The sequence below is a fragment of the Vanessa atalanta genome, chromosome 4 (genome assembly GCF_905147765.1).
Source record: "Vanessa atalanta chromosome 4, ilVanAtal1.2, whole genome shotgun sequence".
In the NCBI taxonomy this organism is placed as follows: domain Eukaryota; kingdom Metazoa; phylum Arthropoda; class Insecta; order Lepidoptera; family Nymphalidae; genus Vanessa; species Vanessa atalanta.
Genome location: NC_061874.1, coordinates 11,739,355 through 11,762,604, shown reverse-complemented (window position 1 = coordinate 11,762,604; position 23,250 = coordinate 11,739,355). Strand labels below are relative to the sequence as shown.

General features: G+C 32.9%; 1 protein-coding gene across 6 annotated transcripts in view; it reads left to right on the top strand.

Annotated features, from left to right (window-relative positions):
* LOC125063858 (protein shank) overlaps positions 1-23,250 on the top strand; it is a 198,696-nt gene that overhangs the window by 61,668 nt on the left and 113,778 nt on the right. The window contains exon 1 of one of the 6 annotated variants that reach the window (XM_047670531.1): positions 19,652-19,880. The exons of the other annotated variants lie outside the window; for them this stretch is intronic. The gene's annotated coding sequence lies outside the window, so the exon portion shown is untranslated. Of the gene's footprint in view, positions 1-19,651; positions 19,881-23,250 lie in introns of those variants that run through there. 6 annotated transcript variants of the gene reach the window in all.

The following is a 23,250-nucleotide window of genomic DNA, read 5'->3' as shown; positions in this document are numbered from 1 at the left end:
CCCACATTCAATTAACGTTTCCGCGTAAAGTAAATCCCATAATTTATATATATCCAAGTCCACTATGTCAAATTTCATTACGACCGGTTCAGTGATTTAATGGTAATGAATCAGGTATTAATCTGATTAGGCTTAAATAAATGAACTGCAGCGCTATTCTATAAGAATTCATTTTGAATTTCACTCGAAATATTTTATGAACCGGCTTGCGACATATTTTTTTTAAAGATTTAGGCGGACGGGTAAACGGATAGATATTTTGGTGGTAAGAAATTTTAACCGTTTCTTACATCGCTATTGCGCCACCAACCTCGTGAATAAAGTTGTTATAGCCGTTGTGTGTAGTTACCCTTCAAACCGGTACACAACAATTCCAAGTACTGCTGTTTGGCGGTAGAATAGATGCTGAATGGATGGTACCTACCCAGATTATAGTCAATGTCGTATATCGCTGTCTGATATTACATGATATTGTTTTGTGGTGAGATTCTATTATTAAGAAATATGGATGTTTAAGGTAAGTGTTTTTATATAATTCCTTTACCTTTTACCCGATGTTCTACCGTAAAATTATCTTTCTAAATACTTAATGAGACATTAATTAACAAATAAAATTAGAAATACGGAACGGCTATATCTAACGGTCGTCGTTTGGCGACACATTAGCAGTGTACCTTTCCCATGAACCTTTGCTAAAGACAAATGACTGCGCTGATCATTAAAATTTTAAGAAAACGGAAAGAATATTCAAAATAATCATTCGCATGAAATATAAATAATGTACTATGGCGAAGAAAAAGCATATAATTAGTGACGGTCTTTTAAGTATTAATGGAACTTAAATCAGAAATAGTCCCATTGTTTAAATTTTAGATGATTAGTTTTATAGGCCATCCGTTTTACTTAAACAATGGCATTTGTTACCTATGAATAATGGGTCCAATATTTGTAACTAATTACGTTTTTATACAAGAAAACTTATACAATAATTTTTAAAAAAAGCATCTTTCCTTAAATATAATTCCTAAAATTAATCAAATGATACATAAAAGATTTTTGGTGATATATCTGATTCAAAATCTACTTCATTTGTTTGATATAGTTATACTGATATAGTTGAGATAAATTCTTCGTTCGTTTTATATTTATTTTTGTCTCAATTCTCAGTAAATCTCATCCCTTCGTTCCACACAGGTTGAGTTTATCTTATTACGAAAATTTCGTACAGACATTTCTGAATCGGATTACCTTCACATATATGATGGACGGATTCTTATCTTATCTCTCTGTATCAAAATCTACTTTTGAACTGTTATTTTTTTAACGTCCTTTAATTTGTTTTCTCAATTAACACATGTCGCGATTTACATATAGTAATACATTCTATCGAAGTTTATCATATACATAATAATTATTTCCTAAATTTATTCAAAGAATTTAGAAAATAAGTCGAGGAAATAACAATAATGATTTTTTATTTTTTTTTAAATTCATATTTAACATATAATGCATCAAATAAATGTAGCTAGAAATGAGGATACGTTCAGTCTAGATCTTTTTCGACTAAATCGACAGTTCGTTGATTTTTTTTTCTTTTTAATTATATTTACTATCAACCTCAGACGCAGGCTTAAGCAGATGATTTTGTGTTCTTGATTTTTACAAATTTATAGTGAAGTAAAATTCTACCACCACTATGGAAGAGGAGTTACACATAGATGCAGTGTTATACAATCAGAATCATAATGTACCAAAACACTCGCCAACTCTGATAAACTTCCATTATGGAATATTATTAAAAAAATTATATGGCTTAATAAGCTTTATGTATTGGTATATGCTTTGGTTTAGCACAATGAATATGAGTATTAGTTTTTGAATCAGTAAGTAGTAGTACCTCAACGTATTTAGTACACAATGTTAACAAGAACGGATGTATGCTTATGTCTATCGGGGTCGCACTACGGTGCGCTTTTTATCAACTCGGGGAAACAGCCGCTTAGCACGCGTAAATAATGTGCTGAATAGCGCTCAAAATAACACATATCTTATAATTGTTTATTACTATTTCTGGATCACAAAAATCTACTTAACATTTCATATCAGCCGCGTGTGTAGTGGAGGCAGATGTTAAGTATCCTACGACCTTTCCTGTGTGCAATATTTAATGTTGATAATGTTGAGTAGTTAAGAAAGTTAAAGTCAAAAATCTTCATTCAATATAGAAGCCATTACTTAATGATTAAAAAAAAAAAAGCTACTACCAAAAATGCCAATGGAAATACAGCAGCGAAGACGTGAAAATGTAACAAACAAAGTCACTTTCACATTCAAAATCAAAAACAAAATATTATTTATTCAAGTAGGCTCTTAAAAGCACTTTTGAACCTTTGGATTAAATGTGAAGATACCACATGTTCAGAAAGTCGATTCTAATGAACAGAACCTGCATTTATAATATTATTATTGATTAATATAAATAGTCTTTAGTCATAAATGTTACATAAGTGGTAATTAGTAAAAGAATATATGTGTGTGTGTGTGTCTTCATGATTTGAATGTAATATCTATGATGAAAGAGAAGATCATCGTTTAACTAGACACCCCCTAAACAACGTAAATTATATGTAAGTACGACCGTTTAATATGAAACTATTTCTTTACTATCATGAATCACTATGGTAAGTCCGGTCCGATATATTCAATCGCAAACATGTATTTATGAGGTAAAAAACATGCTAAGCGAAACTTCTAAGAAACGCTCGGAGGTACCAATCTAGCCAATAATAAAACGTGTCTGGCGGCTGCGTTTACACAGTGCGTGATGTTGTGCGCATGCGCAGAAAATTGCAATAATACAATAATTTCTCTGGTTTGAGGACCAAAAGAGAGTCTCCTCGTGAATTTGGGAAAATATGCATAGTGAGGTTTTATTTTTTAAGATTCCTTTTTATTCCTATCTAGGCATAATATAATATTCTAAAATACTCATTAGAATATTTTAGAATATTATAAAAGCGCAATATAAAATATTTATAGTTATTAAATTAACTTTTCAAAACGCCTTAACGTTTGATTTTATATATATATATATATATATATTTTTTTTTTTTCTTTATTATAATAAATAAATGGACAGAGACCTAGATCGGGTTTTAGTAAATCCGATAATAAATTTATCATGCTTTCTAACCAAATAATGCTCTATGTCAAGGTAACGTATATGCTACAATTTATTACATATTTAAGGGATTAATATTATTATTATAATTACAGATATGGTGTTTTAGTGTAATTTCGTCTGGGTATCCAAAATATTATCACATATATCTTTTTAAAATTATTTTATGAACGCTGCACTCTTTCAGATTTATTATATGCTTAGACGTTAATGTTAACATGGATCGGAGGCTGTTATCTCGCGTGTAATATCTATGATTCGCACAGCATGAGCTGTTGTAATTTATGCAAAACCGTTTTCAAGTAGCTCGCGTTAGTGGCTTCCGGCATACGCGGCTTACTATTTTTACTTTTTAATAGACGTGCAAGTTCTATGGCCCTGATTAGCGTTATTCATGTCGTTATCGAAACCTATTTGTATGTGATTTGAACAGCGGATCCTCCTCGTGGGTAAAAAGAACGAATTTTGCCAATACAAACTATTTTGCTCGCACAAGGCCGTCTACGTTCATAAGGAACTCGCTAGTTGGCAAATTGTGTTTCATGCGACGTACGATACATACTGCGTTACAGTATCTTAGACTTCATATCTTTACGATACGAACTCTATCGTTTTTTGTACTTGGAAATTAATTTTGAAGAATTTTCATGTCCACTTTTAATTTAATTTTGATAAGTAATTATTACATTGATTCATGCTATTCAATTAAAAAATAATGATAAAGAATTGAAGGACATATAACTTTTCTCAGTTTTAGCGAAATATGCAGTATTTTCCTACACAGTGCACGTTAATGGCTTTGAAAAACTCAGCGTTGCTTTCCCGCATTTGAACTCGTGACCTTTGATTAACACCAGTATCCGTATAGCCATTAGCGTCTCGACATTTCCTGCATTAACAAAAGCATCGATATACAAACAACCTTATACTCACATAGGTTATGAAAGTCGTTGCAAATAAAAATAATAATAAAAATAGAAATAGTCTTATTTCTTCCGAACCAACGAAGCTGTAGCAATCAAAGACGCTATGCTAAATAATAGTTCTTCCTGCTACTTGCTCCCACTTACCGCCTCCACACAAATGCATATAACATACAATGGACCAATCACTTAAATACCTTCACAGAATATTCACCTCTATCTCTCAAGTTTAAAAAACGAATATTGCTTAACCACTTTTTCTAGTTATGAATAACAATGAGGTCACGTGCACCCTCATACCTATTGGGTTAGTTTGTAATATTCCTGGGTGTTTATCAATTATGCATTTGAATGCAAATACAAGATTGGATGTTGGATATTCCAGCGAATATTTCCATTAAGGCCAGCGTTTGATTTTGCTTTATGACTAGTAAACGTTCTAAATAATGTTCAAAATATATTTAATGATTACGAACGTTTTCAATAACGGAAAGAGATTAGGTAAATCCCCAGCACGCGATTTTTGACATTGAAGATTAATTTTAATTTGTTAAACGAGGAAACAATATATCTTTTATCCAATAAATCTAAATTAATTAAAAATCCCGAAGTGAAACTTCCTATAAATGCGTAATCTCTATGTACAACATATGATATAATTATATTTATGTATCTACATACTTATATATATATATATATATATATAATATTAGTAGGTCGTTTCGTTCAAACACTTGACAGTCGATATTTTACAAAAATATATCTAATAAAAAACTACCACGGGTTAGGAATGTAGATTCTACCGAGAAGAAACTGTAAGTAATTAATGAGTAGAATAATATTCTTTTTATCATTCATATAAATTGTACAGCCTCGTTGGTATTATTGTTATCTCATCTCCAGGGTTCAAACCGTATGTTGGAATATGGAAGTATGAAAAAAATATTGGGGTTTTTTATCGGAATGTTTTAGGTAAGCCCGCAGATTCGAGTTAGAAATGTTAGCATTCTCGCAACATATATAAAAAAAACTGCGTCCGTGCTCTTTCCGGTCGTAGGTCGTGCCCGATTGAATGTCGCTTATGACAAAGAGAGAGTTCCACTTGTATTTGCGCACATTGTAATTAATAACAACAATACTTACTTGGTGGTAGGGCTCTGTGCAAGCCCGTCTGGGTAGGTACCACCCACTCATCAGATATTCTACCGCCAAACAGCAGTATTCCAAATTGTTATGTCCCGGTTTGAAGAGTGAGTGAGACAGTGTAACTACAGGCACAAGGGACGTAACATCTTAGTTCCCAAGGTTGGTGGCGCATTGGTGATGTAAGGAATGGTTAATATTTCTTACAACGTCATTGTCTATGGGCGGTGGTGACACATTTGCTCGACCGCCTATCAAAAAAAAAAAAAACCCGCGTAACTCTTGGCTAGTCTAACTAATGAGAATTGTCACCTTGGTCGAAATCAGTCGGAAGAGAGAGTAGAAAGAGAGCAAAGATTCAAAATGCGAGTCATTCCCATAGTAAATTAAATAAACTAAATAAATGGCTTATAATACATTACTATTTTGATTCCGATATAATAGTAAATGTAATATCTATGTTCAAACAATTACTTTCATTCTTAGCACTATTTTGAAAATGATAGTTAAGTTTTATATTTGTCTTCTACCAATAATCTCTTAAAATTAAAACATGCGCAATATAATATAATATAGGTAATTAAAGATGAGCCTAGTTGGTGCTAAGCCTAGATATTTTATTTACGCAGTTACAAAAAATATTAAATTTATCAATTTTACGCTACTTAGTCGTAATACAGGTGTTTGAATTATTTTATCAAAAATATTCTAATTCTTAACAGATTAATCGTATAATCTGCCAAATACTATCAAGTGGATATATCATACAAATTTATCAAGCTGAAAATAAATTCATCGTATAGAAAGAATTTTATCAATTTAATATTTATTCATTTGTTTTAATTGTGGAATTTATCACTTTCCTTTACATTCTTATTAATTAGTTAAAACTAGTTGTCACTCGCGTCTTCGCTCGCGTTTTAGGGGTTGATCGTCAGGTGTTAGGCATAATAAAGTAGTCTTAGTTTGTTATTCATTGGAGTCCAAGCTTGTTCATCAAAATCGATTCAGTATTTTGGCCGTGAAAGAGCAACAGACACACAGAGTTACTTTTGCATTTATTATATTACTAGCGACCCGCCCCGGCTTCACACGGCTGCAATGCTGATACTAAATATACTAAATAATGTAAGACATTCGGTTTTTAAGTTCAGTTTTTCAGTCGTTAAACAATAAAAACTGCTATGTCCCTGCGTTTTAAATCTGTAATATCTTCGAAAATATTCATTTAAATTACATGCTGTAAATGCCGTATTGGTCTATATTAAATGCATAATGTATTTAAGATACTTAATTGGATAAGGATTAATGCTGTATTGCTTAAAATCGCTTCGAAAATAAGCCATTATTTCTCGTAAAAAGTAAATGATAAAAAATGGTTATTTTGTGTTATCCCTAAGAGATAGATATATGCTATCGAAATTTTTAAAGACCTTTTTAAGGTGTACTACAGTATGTACATTATTTTGATCTATCTCTTAGGCTCTCTCACAGGGCGAACAACGCGTATACGCGTATAGTATATATATATAAACCTTCCTCTTGAATCAATCTATCTATTAAAAAAACCGCATCAAAATCCGCTGTGTAATTTTAAAGATCTAAGTATATACAGGGACAAACTGCGGTAAGCAACTTTGTTTTATACTATGTAATGATTATTATAGATGATACTGATTCTAAGGCATAATATTAATACTCTGTGTGGCCGTATTCTAGTTAAGCGGAGAAAGGTTATATAATAATCCAAGAGGTAGAGCGTCTTAAATCCCTTGGCTATGTATTGAGGTTGTAAGTAATGGTAGCTAATGGTCCATTAACCAGTTGATGGCTCACTTGCCCACCTTCTAGTGTATAGCAAATAATCAATAAACTACAATAGAATAATCGTGCTATCCAAAGATTAACTATTATTATCAGATATTTCTGATAAACCGGATGCAATGGATTAACATTCCGAGGCACTATTAAAATATTTACAATATGAGTATAAAACAAATGCGTGAATAATAAACTAATAATGATTTTATCTCTTAACATTTACACACTTAATACTTATTAATAATAGTAGGTTTGATGAGCGACTTCTTTTTTTGCACGGATGTTTTAAATAATGTATGCGTATTTATTAAATTGCATCTATACTTTTGTGACTAACAAACTTGTTACGATAGACTTTTATTGAGAAAGTATACCCTTCCGTTATGATGACGACTGTCGGTACTGGAGATTGCCGTCACTGTACCAGATTATGTTTTAAATATGTAGAAAATATATTTTAATATTTATTAATTTAATAGTTTAAAAGATGTTTGGTCTCGTACCTCAGCAGTGAGGGAACGAGACAGATGTAGAAATAACTATAAGCGAAGCAAAGGATTTAGGATTCCCTTAGATTATTTTAACATAATGAACAGCAATAAAAATGAAACAAGAAAAAATGTTTCCATAAAGCCGGCCCTACACTAGAGGCGTAAATTGTCCCAGAATTGCCTTTTCCTGAATGCTGATTGCGTGCGCTTCGCGTATCCGTACATCATTTTTCAATCAGTATTATTTTTTGCTCGTCAAATGAAGTTCCCTTTTATACATTTTTATTTCAGACTAGCTATTCCACCTCGCTTCGCACCGATTGTCTACATAGAATATTGCTATTGAAGGACAATCATACGAAGAAAATTTCTTGTTTTTTTTTGGACAAGGAATCTTCTCGAAAAGATCAACGTTTCATCAGAATCGGGTGAATGATTTCAAAACGCATAAAAGCCAAATATGCTTTTTTTATATGGAGATAATTTATTTTTTTATTACTTTTGATTGCAAATGTTATACTTTTATATTGCGATATTATTTGTTTATAACACGATACGTAGATCATCTTATGTTGTGTTGAGATATTATTTAAGAACAACCTCAACCCTTACCGCAGAAGACGGTCGTAAAATTTCAGAAACATATAAGGGAAACATGCATCGAAATAGCATATTGCTGCAAGTTTTTTTTCAACATTTCGCAAATGAATAAGGAAGGAATGAAGTGAGTTCTTATAGGAATATCTCAATGCTGATTTAATTCTATATCCGCTGAATAAACTCTTTTTAAGCCCACAAAAATGCTTGAGACAACTTGATATATAATATTGATAAAAAGTCGATTAGATAAGACTTTCGAGTTTGGTATTCAAATTTTTTCTGACAACTTCACTAAGATTTAATGTGACAGAAAAAAAGATCGTCAAGTGTTTCACTTGATGAGTTGTCACTTATCTACTTAAAGAATCTGAACTAAAAACCGATAAATGTCACTTAAACTCAAGTACTTTAACAAAAATTATATTGAAGATAAAATTGTAAACATTATTTTTCGTAGTAGATAAAATGTAAATAGGTCGAGAATGAATGAATTTAACATGGCTCTACTGTGAATGAAATAAAATGAATGGCTTGTAAATGTCCCACTGCTGTGTAAACCCCTTCTCTCAGAATATAACTTTACTCCACCATCCACTGACTTTTGTAAAAAGTTTAGATATTGTGTAGTACTATAGTCGATTAGGTAGAGTTGAAGCAAACGCGGCTGAGCGGCCTGAACAGGCGATTTCGTCTCAAGTGTCCCTGAGAGCCATCAACCTTGAAAGTCAGGCTGAGCATTACAGACTAGCTAGCTATATTTTTAACCCTGACATTGACGTGTGCAATATTGCTTGGTAAAATCGCCATAATGACATAAAACTGGTTTAAACAGTAAAATATGCTTGACTTTATTTTGAATCACAAACTTAATGAGTATATTAAGCAAACAGTATTTATAATAAACTAACTGAGGCCGCGCCTTCGTGCGTGTTTAAATTTAACAAAAAAGTTATAGTTGTAGCCTAAGTTACTCCTTATTACATCAGCTTTCTGCCAGTGACAGTCCCGTCAAAATCGGTCCAGCCGTTCCAGAGATTAGCCCGATCAAACGGACAGACAGACAAAAATTTAATAAATGTTATTTTGGTATATGTACCGTGTATACATTAATTAAAAGCGGTTATTATAATATTACAAACATACACTCCAATTTTATTATATATATAGATGAGATATTCTTACAGTCTTGACAGTCAGACAAACTAAATATCCAAGTATATAATAAGTAAGAGCTCATAAATGTCCTAAAGCTGGATAAAGTCCTAAAAGGTTTAGAACTTATAACACTACGCTGCTCCATGGTCTACAGTTATCCATTGATCTACAGATACGTATTCAAGTAATATATTTTTATGAATATACTATTTCATCAGTCATACGCCGGTTTTCATACGCTGTTTTTCTTCAACATCGATAACTATACATTTATATAATTCACCTCATGTACGACGAGAGAAACCATCGAATCAAGACCATAAAATCTCATGCTTATCCGGATTTGAAACCGCGTTTTCGTCTAACATTCGTGTTCTTCCCAATGAACCATCTCGTATCTCAAATCCAAAACCATCAATTTTAGATTAATGATAATGATTTAAGATAATTTGAATTAAGCATAAAGATGTAGGAGAAAATGATAAGACCAACCTCTTTGGTACCTGTAATTAATTTCTACAATACAGTAACTAATATCTATTACTTCATCATAGAAGTATCATCTTATAAGAAAATAATAAAAGTACAATGTAGCGGTCTTCAACCACAGAATAAGAAATAACAGACTGAAGCCGATTTGCCCTATCTACTCTTAAACAAACAAATAATGACAAACAAATGTAGCCCTTAACGTATCGCAATAAAGGGCATTTTAAGATGTTAATATTTGAACTAGTTTCACTGGTGCATTGATCGACCTTGCACGAAGTCTTATTCAATAATTTACTGATCAGAAGATTGCGGTTCAGAAATGCTGCATAACGGGACTGATGGACTTTGGTGGTGATAGGCCAAGTTCAAATCGTTCAATACGCCAACATTTGTTTAGGAAACACTTGTCATTTATTAATTTAATCGAATGATATCAAAGATTTTTTAAACTTAATCTGCACTCATAATAAATTTGCTTTGAAACTGAAAAACAAAACGTTCATTCGTCACCTCTTGAATTCTATAATTTCATAGAAATCGGCTTGGCGGTTATTACCGATTCGGAACTCCGTAGTGGTTTTCTTGTTCAATATGAAAAGGTTCAATTTATATTGGAAGTCTCTATAGCTAATAAACGCGTGAACGAAGACGTTAATATTTAATAAAAAGACAAGATGAAAACTACAGATCAGTACGATTTCAAAACATGTAGCCCAGACGAATTACATCAAAATGAGGGATCACTACGAAAAAATAATAGGTAGCACTTTTTCTTCTAAAAACGAATCGGATCGAATCGTTTTTTTCTGGATGTCAATCCCCAATTCGACTGGGTTAATGATAATTTGATACTTAAGGCATTCAATAATGTTATTATATTAATTATTAATATATTAACTTCTTCTTGTCATGGACTTATGATAATGAGATGTTATTGTTTCTCTTAAGCCTGTGATTGAACTAGCTCTGTGTGAGCTGATCCTCCAAAGGCTGGATTACAGCAATACGAAGTGTTGTGTTTGGCGTCAATATATTTGGCCACATAAAGTCCTTGCCATAACTTTGTTCCTCACATTAAATTCTTCAATGACTAAAGCCAATAACACCATATCAAGAAAATAATAGATCCCATTTTACCGAACATCGTAATTGATATGGAAAGTAATTTTACAACCTATTGTAATTTCTGTCTTATACAAAGTGCTTTATTATAACAGTACTGAGGCCGTGTCAAGTCGAAGTGTGATAAGTCGCAACAAGCCCTGAGATATATACCGACGGAGGTTCAGGTATGGTTTACACGATTAACGACTGTCCCGATAACATGAACTTATCCAGTTGTAGGGTACGCCGTGATTTTGTTAAGATCTATGCTGTAGCTGTTTATAATCGGATTTCTTAATTTATATTTTTATTACCTCGAAAATACTTAAGTCAAGACTAAAAAAAGACTCGTTTTTAAATTTGAAATTTATTCAATAAATACCTATGTCTACATTTTGAACGAAATTAAACTAAACCAAAGAAAAACAGTAAAAACTCATATCTTTTAAAAATAGAATAACTCTTTAGATAGAACTCACACTTAACTATAAATTATTATCACAGACAGTGATATGGAGTGATACTTGCTTTTTGAACAATACTACAATTTGGATGATTGAATATTGTAACGCTAGAATATTATTATAATACAACCAGTTCCGAAAGTAATGTCCAGACTTCCGTTTTTTATCTTCATAATGTACCTCCTCTATTTGGGCAGTAATCAAGAAAAAGAAATATGTATTCGTAGCCACAACATCACAATGTTATTTATTAGTAAAAGGCTAAAAACGTCAACGTCATTGCTCACAATAAATTAAAAATATATTAAATTTTATTTAATCACGTTAATTGTGTTTTTTAGGATCAAATTTGTGGAAAATATTACCGTCGTTTTATTATTGTATCAGTTTTTGCGCTCATTATATTTCCTTATGACCAAATTATAATTTTTAGCCGGCAATAATTATTACGTCGAAAATAATAAACCACTGCGTAATAAAATCTTCAATAAATTTAGACGGGAAATTCTGAGATAATATGAAAAATTAACAATTATGTTCATAGTAACACTGTTTTTTCCTACAGAAATAAAACATTATCCTTGTTATATAAAAATATATAAAGACTTATTCGCATACAAGAAATTAGATGTCATGATTAGTGAGCGCAGTTGAAGATCTTGCATACAAATGATTTTTATTCTATATCACTGCTCTAGCGACGTGTAGTGATTTTGGCTACAATCAATAAATAATTTTGCCACAAACTGATAGGAAATAATTAATGAATTCTTTAACCGTCTTTATGCTCAATTGAGCAACCTTAAATTGTGACAAAGTCGAATTAGGTCAAATTTAATCCGTTTGTTTCAGCTGTAAGGTTTCATTTACAGTTAAATATTCACACCATAATAGTTCTGATAGGTCTGACCGCCTGATTGTAATCGGATAATAGATCTTATATGCACTGGCCTGTTATGGCAGCAAACGTAGATACATTCTTCGGAAACTAGCATTACCACAGATCTCCGTCAATTGGTTGCAAATATCAAACGCAAGGTCGTATAAAATAATAGCTTAAGTCTTACGTTATAGAGTTCAGTTTTGCACGTAACATGGCTTAGACAAGAAATTCTGAGATAGGTTTGTAACAAGCCTAAATACTATTGCGGTCGCGCATCCTTTGATCGAGGAAACGGTCAAGCGTATCCAGTTAACTAAGTTTTTGCACACATGTTTGTACTTGATCCATAATAAGTGGTTTAGGATTCTAAATGACTGAAATAAAAAATAATTCTTTTGTATCATCTTTTAGCTTGATAAAGGGAGTTATTGCTAATTGCTTTATTTCGTTATGGTATTCTTCAAAAGTTATAGAAGTTATTACTATTATCGTCAGTATTCTATTTATGCTTTATGTATTTGAGTTTTAGACTTTAGACTTTTTATTGTTGTCATTAGAAAGGCAGACGTGTAAAGAGAAATTAACCTTTACTTACATGTTAGTACAAAATATCTTGCAAAATATAACTGCTTCCAATCGTAGGATGTTGATGTTGTGTCTCTTATTTCTTAAATTAACGTAACGTAAGTAATTACGTATAAGTTGGTTAAATAATTATTGAGTCAGTTAACGGAATTTTAATGTCAATTTAAATTCTGATTGACTATTTTTGACAAAATCAAAACGGCTCGAAAATTAAATTAAGTCTGATAAGATTTTTCTAAATTTATTTATAAACTAGATACTGACTTAAATCTAGGTATTGATCATTGGTCTAATTCGCCATCGATTATACGATTAACACAGTATTTTCTGCCGACGCAGTTGTAGTGTTGTAGTAATCAAATTATACTGACCGAAATAAGTACATATTAAGGTCAGCGTTTAATTTAATATTTATGATAAATATGATATTTCATTAAATCAACAGCCCGTTAATGCTGGAAAAAGGCTTCTCCTGTTACGGTGAAGGACTATTTCAAATTATTATGACCCATGAAAATTTTCTTTTTTAATATTGGCATAATAAATTTTATTGAATAAATTTACAGGTTGTCTAATTAATATGTATACAATTATGAGAATAGCCACTCGACGTGGATTATCATTGTTAGCATTATATTTTCATGTTCTATTGTAATTTTAATAATGAGTATTATCATTAAAACTATTAAGTAAAAAATATAACACCTGGGAAGCTATGAAATAAAACTACAACTAATAAAAAGCGAGCTTTAACTGGTCTACAAATATACGTATGAAGTGATGTCGCTAAGTTACCTACGTAAATTTAGATATTGATTTGTATTTGTACTAATTATAGAAACACACGTAAATAGAATAGCTTGGTTACAAACATTATTAGATAATTCGAGATTTATAAGTAACATTAATTGATGAATTAACGCCGTTTTGTTACTTATACATATAATAGTTTCAAATTCAATTACGACTGCAAGCCTCAATTGATTAACGGAACAGTTTGTTTACACGGAACAGCAAACAGCAGATATACTTAGTATTACCGTGTTCTTGTTTGAGTTCGTGTAGCCGTGAGCACAGTGGCCAAACATACATCGCATTTTTGACTGTGCGTTACTGTTCTTAGGTCTTGGTAGTGATACGTACATGACGCCAAGCGGCAATACTTAGTATTGTTTTGTTCCGATTTTGATTGAGTGAGCCAGTGTTACTACAGGCACAAGGAACATAACATCTTCGGTCCCAAGGTTGGTGGAGCAGGGCCGGATCTACTATATGGCTTTTTGGGCTTATTATGTTCGTATGAACGAAGAAAACACAGGAGTTTGTCATTAACCATGTAATTCCGTCTATAGCTTCATTTTGTCACACACTATTTTTTACACACCCACTTATGTTACTTTATTATTTAACAAAGTAAAAAAGTACCCTACAATTTTAATCATAACATTGTACATAACATACCTCCCCCCTAAGATTAACATTTAATTTACAAAAAGTACTGTTAAGAATCAACACAATTTGGTACACAATGTTATATATATAAAAATAAAGAACAAGTTTTTCAATTAAATTTAGATAAATAGGATTTAATTAATTCAGGGTCTTTGATATGGTAACTTAGAATGCTAGTTTAATTTATTTCTTGTTTTTCCTATACTATCAGAAAAAGTAGATGGAATCCCCAACATCTCTTCCCATTCGCTAGCATCTGGTATCTCAATTATTCTATCAAATTCTTGGCTATTTCTTACTCCTTCCTTATTTTCTTCATGTACTGTGTTATCCGTGTTTTGTGTACTCTTAACTACATTTCCCTCTTTCTCCGGATGTGTAGTAATAGATCTTTTTTTGATTAGTTGATCTATATGCCTTGTAATTACTCCACCATCATTAGTCTGTACCCTGTAAGTTGATGGGCCTCTTTTGTCAATAATTTTTCCTGGTAGCCATCTTGGGCCACTGGGGTTGTAGTTTCTAAACATTACTTGTTCTTCCACATTAGTCTCCCTGTTTTTCTTTTCATTATTTTTAGTAATTTGTTCTTCAGTCTTCTTACGTTGTATATTGTCTGGATGCAAAGTATCTAATAATGTGCGCAAACGTCTTTTCATTAACAATTCGGCCGGACTTTTGTTTGATGTGGTACAAGGAGTACTTCTAAGTGTTAATAGTAAATTGGGAATTCTTATCTCCCATTCCAAATCATCCATTTTTCTGAGTTTATCTTTTATTGTTTGCACCATACGCTCTGCCAATCCATTAGTAGCTGGGTGATATGGTGCTGTGGTCACATGTCGAATATTGTTAGCAAGTAGGAATTTTTTCATTTCATTTGAAACAAATGATGTGCCATTATCCGATACTATTGTTTCGCATAATCCGTGTGTAGAAAATGATGATCTCAAAAGCCGAATTACTGTAGCCGACGTAGTGTTATTAACCATAAACAATTCAGGCCATCTCGAATACGAATCGACAATTATAAGAAAATATTTATTATGAAATGGCCCAGCAAAATCCATGTGTATTCGCGACCATGGTCTTGAAGGTGTTATCCATTCATGACTACTCTTTGACGGCATGTGTCGATTTTCTAAACATTTGGAACAACTGCCAATTAACGTTTCGATGTCTTCACTGAGAGAAGGCCACCACACATAGCTCCTAGCTATCGCTTTGGTTTGCACTATTCCAGTATGCGCTTTATGTAACATTTTTAACACCGCCTGTCGAAGTAACTCTGGTACTACCACACGACAACCCAGTAGTATACAATCGTCTTGTAATGAAAGCTCTGTGCGGTGTAACCAAAACGGACGCAAATCTGTATCATTAAGTTTATCAGGCCACCCGCGCTGAATATAGTTCATAACCCGGGATAATGTCTTGTCTCGTTTTGTCTCAGAAGCAATACGTTGGACGTCGTAGGGAAAATCTTCAGGTGCTTCAGCCATTAAAAGAATGTCGCTTAATTGCTGTTCAGGTTGCTCTGGAACCGCTTGTGGCCATCTACTTAAACTGTCCGCACTACCGATTTGTGATCCCGGTTTATATACGATTTCATAATTATGAGAAGTTAAAGCGATGGCAATTCTAGTTAAACGAGGTGAAAGCATATTCGGCATTGGTTTCTTCGGGTCAAAAATACCAAGTAACGGTTTGTGGTCGGTAACTATGCGGAAACGCCTAGCCATAAGATAATTGTGAAATTTTGTGATACCAAACATAATAGAGGTGGCTTCTTTATCAAGCTGTGAATATCGCCGTTCATATGAATGCAGTGTCCGAGATGCCATGGCTATAGGTCGTTCTTGACCGTCTTCCATTTCATGGGATAGGACCGTTCCTACCCCATATTCCGAACTGTCACAAGTGAGTATCAAAGGCTTATTTTCATCATAATGTACAAGAGTCAAATCAAAAGTTAGTAAATGTTTTGCTGTTATGAATGATTTCTGCTCTAAATCCGACCATTTCCAAGACCGTGATGAATCTAATAACCTATGTAAAGGCTCTAGTATTGTAGCTTTATGTGGGATAAACCGTTCATAGAAATTGTAAAGCCCAAGAAATGCTTGTAGCTCTTTTTTATTTTTCGGTTCCGGAGTGTTTAATATTGACTCAACTTTACTCGGTGCTGGATGAATTCCCTCAGAGTCGATAACAAAACCTAAAAATTCTACTCTTTCTTTTGCAAATTTGCATTTATTTTTATTTAATCTAAGTCCAGCTTTTTCGATTCTACTTAGCACCATGTCAAGCCTTTCTTGCATTTCCAACATTGTACGACCACAAACTATAATATCGTCAATCAGCACTGCTACTCCTTGTATTCCTGCTAGTAGCGAAGTCATTAACCTTTGAAAGATTCCGGGGCAGGCTTTAACCCCAAAGGCTAATCGATGTACCGTATAAAGGCCTTTAGAAGTGTTTAATGTAAGCAATTTCGCTGTATCATCATCCACCAATACCTGTGTGTAGGCTCGGTCTAAATCCAAAGTGGTAAAAAATTTACCACCAGCTATTATCGCAAAAACTTCACTAGCCGTCGGCATTGGATAAGTGTCAGATTCTGTCGCTTCATTGACTGTACTACGATAATCTCCGCACAGTCTAACTTCACCAGATTTTTTCAAAATAGGTACTACCGGTGTAGCCCACTCTGAAAAAGATATAGGCTTCAAAACTCCTTCTCGTTCCAACCTGTCTATTTCTTTTTCCACTCGCGCTTTGATTGCGTATGGTACAGGGCGAGCTTTAAGAAATTTTGGGTTTGTCCCTGGTTTAGTATGTATAGTGACTGGCTGACCACGGTAGCTGCCTAGTCCGTCCTTAAATACTTCTTCATATTTTGTAATTAATCTGTCCATTTGTAAAAAATCTTCGTTGGAAATAAAGTTGATATTTATTTTTATATTAAGTGGAGCCAACCAATCACTATTATTAGCAACAATAACATCTAAGCTTTGCTCTATGTCCTTATACTGTACTGGTACTGTAACCCGTCCGAGTATGTGTACTGGAGTTTCATTCCATGTTCGTAGACATAACTGAACTTGTTGCAGCGTATTACACGGCAGATGTTTACAAAGCATATTCCAGGTGTATTCATTAATTAAGGTGAAGCTAGCTCCTGTGTCCACTTGCATGCGAACAGGCATGTCGAATAAAAATACTTCTACTTCAAATGGCGGGATGCGGCTTGAGCTCTTAACATTATAAATGCCATTTAAATAGTCGTCACACTCTTCTGTGTAATGAACATTTCTGTTAGTAGACTTCTTCTTTTTAATGCAAATTTTTTCGATGTGTCCTCTCTTTTTGCAATACCTACACACAGCATTAATAAAACGACACTCTCCCGGGTGCCGATTACCACAACGAAAACACATTCTTAAATTAGGTGTCATTTGCACTGCATTAACTTCCATCGGTTCCGGGGCGTCGCCTTCGGGTGTCGTGACGTGTGTCGGCAGGTCTGAAATAACACTGGCAGACGCTGCTCTTTGGATTATTCGAACGTCACGTCCCGCACTTTCAGATGACAACATCGCATCTACCACATGTTGATATTGTAAATTTTCTCGTTTTAATAGTTCGTATTGCAACCTACTGTCACACATTCCACACACCAGTCTATCCCGTAGCATTCTTTCTAAGTCACTGAAGTTACACCCGGAGCTTAGTTTTCTCAGTTCAGCTATGTATGACGATGCTGATTCCCCGCGCTTTTGGTCGCGTTTGTAAAACTTGAAAGACATGGATATTTCATTTGGTTTCGGACTATAATGTTTGCCCAATATAGTTTCTATCTCCGTAAACGTCACATCGATCGCCTTCCTGGGCGTAATTAACGCAAGTAAAGTTTCGTATACGCGTGAACCACATACTGTAAAAAAGTTAGCACGTTTCACGTTGTCCACGATGATTCCGTTTGCTTCGAAACAGAATTTTAACCTTTCGATATAATTGTCCCAATTAGCCGTGTCCGGATTAAACTCGTCAAAACTTATTGCTTTTTTATCCATTTTGATCACTTTTACCATACGTCGCCACTATTATGTTCGTATGAACGAAGAAAACACAGGAGTTTGTCATTAACCATGTAATTCCGTCTATAGCTTCATTTTGTCACACACTATTTTTTACACACCCACTTATGTTACTTTATTATTTAACAAAGTAAAAAAGTACCCTACAATTTTAATCATAACATTGTACATAACAGGGCTGAAGCCCAGGGCCCCGTGGATTCAATAGGGCCCCAGCTAATTCATGTCAAAGTAAAAAATAGACGATATTAATCCATAATTTTATTAAATTAAACAGATCGTATAGTTTTGCAGCCCTGCGAGTCCTGTAATTAATCATACGCACTCAATTAATTTAATTACAGTCTACGTTTAGATATGTCTTAGATGGGCCCCCTAAGCTTACGATCCGGCCCTGTGGCGCATTGATGTATATGTAAGGTTAATATTTTTAGTCAGGTTTGTCCGTCCGCCAACCTATAACATACGTAAAAAAGACCACTTACTGAATAGAAAAAGGTGTATGAAAGGACCTTTACAATTAAAAGCAAAAAATGTCAAACCATAAATAAGGACATCAATTCACAGATCCCATGCTCAGCGGCACACTGGTTTATACGTTTATACGTTTTTACAACAGCAAAGGCAATGAGCGAAGGTGACCACCAGAAATATTAGGTCTATCTTGATGAGGAACACAACCTACTCAGAGGAATATAAATGCTTTATTATTTTTTTTAACTTGAAGTTACTTTATAGAATTACTTCTTATTACAAAATGCATTATATAAACTTTCTCAATCAAAATACTACCATTTACACATTCAAAACAAAAAGTATGCATATGTGAATGAATAAAGAAAACGTAAAATCGGGCACACGTGTTAATGAATATGTTTAAGCAATTTTCAACTTTAAATACATCAGTAGAAAGGTATATAAAACTTTTTACAACCGTTAAGCGGGTTTTATATCAGTTGTTTATCTTTCGCGTTGTATCGTCAATCATTTTTACAAACAAACTAAGGTGCGGATGAAAGTAGGTCGCTGACGCGCTGAGAAAAGTTGTATTGGAATAGTTTTATGTACTTATTACTTTTTAAACACCGTCATTATTACCTTTACTTAAAAAACTAATTAAATACCTGTCACAAATACAATAAGGTCCACATATATTCTTAATTCTACGCAAGTGCGAACCGCACCGCTCTTATTCATTCTGTCATTCGGTCGCCGTGCATTCCATCCACTCAGTCATTCGCTCGGTCGCCAGTCGCGAGTGATAAGCGCTCATGGATGGATGTGTGTAACATTCGTTTGATTGCCGCGCAAATACCGTTTCGAACGCGTTAATTGGATCTAACGTGATTAAAATTTACCTTAGATTGTTTTGTGTTTATCATAAGTGGATTTGTTGTGTTCCGTTACTCTTGCATGTGTGTGTGAAACAAGTTATAATTTTTTTTTGTGATTTTCGTTTGGATTTTTCTCCGCCGATGTTTTCGTTGTAAGTCGAAAGATCAAAGATTATGTACCTTTTTTAATAATGCAAACTCAAAGGAGGCTTTGTTTTTGATGTGATGTTGTAGATTAAATTAAGTTTTTTTGCTCTGAAAGTATACAATGAGTTATTTTTGTGGACCATTTTTTTTGTTATCATTGTCGTGTAGGTAATGAAATAAATATCAGCGGTCGACCAATAATAAGCTAGTCGTTCACAAAGCGATAAAATCTTGATTAAGTCCGGCACGAATCTATTAAATTGTCTACTCTTTAGGTTCTCAAAGCTTTATGTGTTTCTCGAGTCAAATTAAAATGAACGTTTGCGAAGGTAACACGCTCGCAAAGAAAACTGAATTATTCATCTGAGCTAACGAATTCCCACGAACTTGCTCGAATAACATAATGTTTTAATATTATTTTAATATTATAAGGTTAACACAAAATTCATACTCAAATGTAAGAGCTACTTACGTAACAATATACGAATATACCTTAAGTTAGTTGATTAAATAATAATAAGTACAAAATATTATATATCATTTTTTTTGTGAATTAAATAAAAAAACTAAACTGTTCTTAGATCTTATGTTATAGTGATACAAGAGAAAAATATTTAAAATTAAAAAAAAATAACACATAAACGTTAGTTTATAGATAGAAACATACATTAATTCTTAAATTTTTTTTTAATAATATTAGCAAAAGTCGCAGAGACACACGGAAAATCGAACTTGAAAAAATATACGACAATATGTCTTAAAACAAATGATATAATTACATATAATTATAAATATACTTATATTGTAGCTATTCATAACCAGTTATTGCTGCACTTTAAAACAATTTTATCGCGATACGGATTAAAGATTGCAAAATAATCGGTATCTGATTGTTGGAAGGGGCTGTTGCGTTCGAGTTGATATATATTTCGTTTGTTTAATTATTCATAGGTAATGAATGAATGTATTTAGCAATATTTTAATAATAATTAAGCATAATACAGATACATTCACCGTAGTTAAATACAATTATGTTTATTCCTTTAACTATTGCTGAGACTCAATTTGAAATGTGGTCACAATTTCGTGGACTACATATTCACCAGTCTTTTGATTATTTGCTGTAAGCATTTATTTGACTTATACATGTTGTTTCGTCGATATAATTTTAAAAACTTGATACTGATTCATTTTTATCATCATTCGTTTAACATTCGCAAGAAGAAGTCATCATTGCTTTACTTATAACCCCCTCAATAAAATGTGTACATAAAGTTTTAATAAATTGGATTATACGTTCAAAGAATACTTTCAATACGAACTAGGATATAGGGCCTGAACATAGACTAGGGATAAGAATAAAGGAACTCTGTTCTTACACTGGACGCTATGAATTGGATGCCGACGACGTTTCGAGTGTGTTTTGTTTTATTTCTTTCCACTAGCAGGTCGAAACAGATTTGCTCCAAGATCTTTACGTAACACCGGATTTGTATTATTTTTACTTATTAAAAATATACGCAAGTGACAAAATTAGCATCTTAGGGTTAATGTACTTGCTTTGTCTGAACATGTCTGAGGTTTTATTGCTTCCTGAATAAATATTAAGACGTCGTAGGTTTTTCTGTTCTTGTTTCATTGTGTTCAGAATTTTTCCTTATTCGCCTTGACTTTTGACAACGCATGAATTACAATATAAAAACAAAATTGATAATGATAAAAATAGTAATTCTGAAATAAAATAAACTACGACTGAGCTTTACATGCAAAATTGTTTGCTATGTAAATGTTAAAAAAAGTAACATCCCTTAATATCCCAATGCTGGGCAAACATCCTGATTTGGATCTTATGCTATTACGTTTCTCAACCATGCATTCCCGGTGTTTAGCCATTGGTAGAAATTTATTCGAAACATACAGGTTCTCTAACGATGTTTTCCTTCACAGCCAATCACTAGATGAATTATTATTTGAAACACAAATGATCGTTGAATGATAATGCCCGGTTTTGATCCCGGCTTCAGTATAAGAGACATTCTATCTACTGAAACACGTCATGTCGGCTCTTTCGTTTCTATATATTAAATAAAATGTATATATTAATTACAGTTGACAAGTGTCCTCTTTTTGATATTACCAGAGTATGATTTCAAGTCTTTTAAATGATTTTTTATAATCTGCGTTTGTTTGTACATTTTTTTGTGAATATTCTTTCGTACTCATTTGTGTAAGTGTGTGTATTTATGCCTCTGAATTTATATTAAAATTTCATAAACCAAATCCATTCACGCGACGCGCAATATCGAGCGTCTTTTTCATTAATAAAAGGTTCGTACTTAAATATGTTTTAATAGTGTTTCTGAGTGAGAGTCAAGGAGAAAAGTTTGTTAAATAAATCAAATTGTATACTGATTCATTTTTTATTTATTATTATAATATCTGCACAGCTGTGGCCGCTCGTTGGACATGCAACTTTTGTAAATTGTCATGTATATATATTGTTTAATTTATGAATGATCAAATATAATAAACCCTAATTGGCAACCCTACATTTTCTTAGTACCTAAGTATCTTAGCTTTACTTCTCGTGCTGGGTCAATTGAGACGGCTTAGTTATTACCGTCCCCCAAGTGTAGAACAAGGGCAATAAATAGAGACAGCTGAAATAACCCAACGTCGGTCTGCGGGATCGCTTATGGTGATAACTTTGTCAGTTTAATTGAAAACATAATTTAAAACTTTTAATGTTAAAACAATTCATAAGTTTTTGAACTCAAAATACAGTCAATCAAACTTTATTGAGAATTCAATAACTAAGACGTACTTTTAAATAATATGCATACAATTACTATGAACTTATAACGTCATAATTGAATCACGTGTAAATATCCCACTGGTGGTCTTCCTTAACAACCGACCACGGGATAAATTGTAAAGACTAATTAAGCAAAATCAAACCTCTATTTGGATTTGAACGTGCGTACTCCGTTCAGAAACCATGTCGTCAATTCACTAACCCATCTCGGGTCATCGAATACAGTCTTCTTTATTTTTTAAACTATTCATTATTCATTTTAAAGTGAACGTAAAATCACAACGTGCTAGAGATAAAAAATATTACATTTTTACACGTATAATATCAAGTTATTCATTATGTTGACGTTTACATACATATATAATAAAATCTTACCACAAACAGACTTCACCTACACCTGTTTAGGTAAAGTTTGTGTTTTAATTTGAACAAAGGTACATTTTGTGTTTTTGGGCAGACATTTTATACATAATATGTGTATGTATGTACATACATTTTCACATGCGGTTCGATAATAGCCTTATTCGTCTAGTGACTAGTATTTTCGGTAGCAGATTATG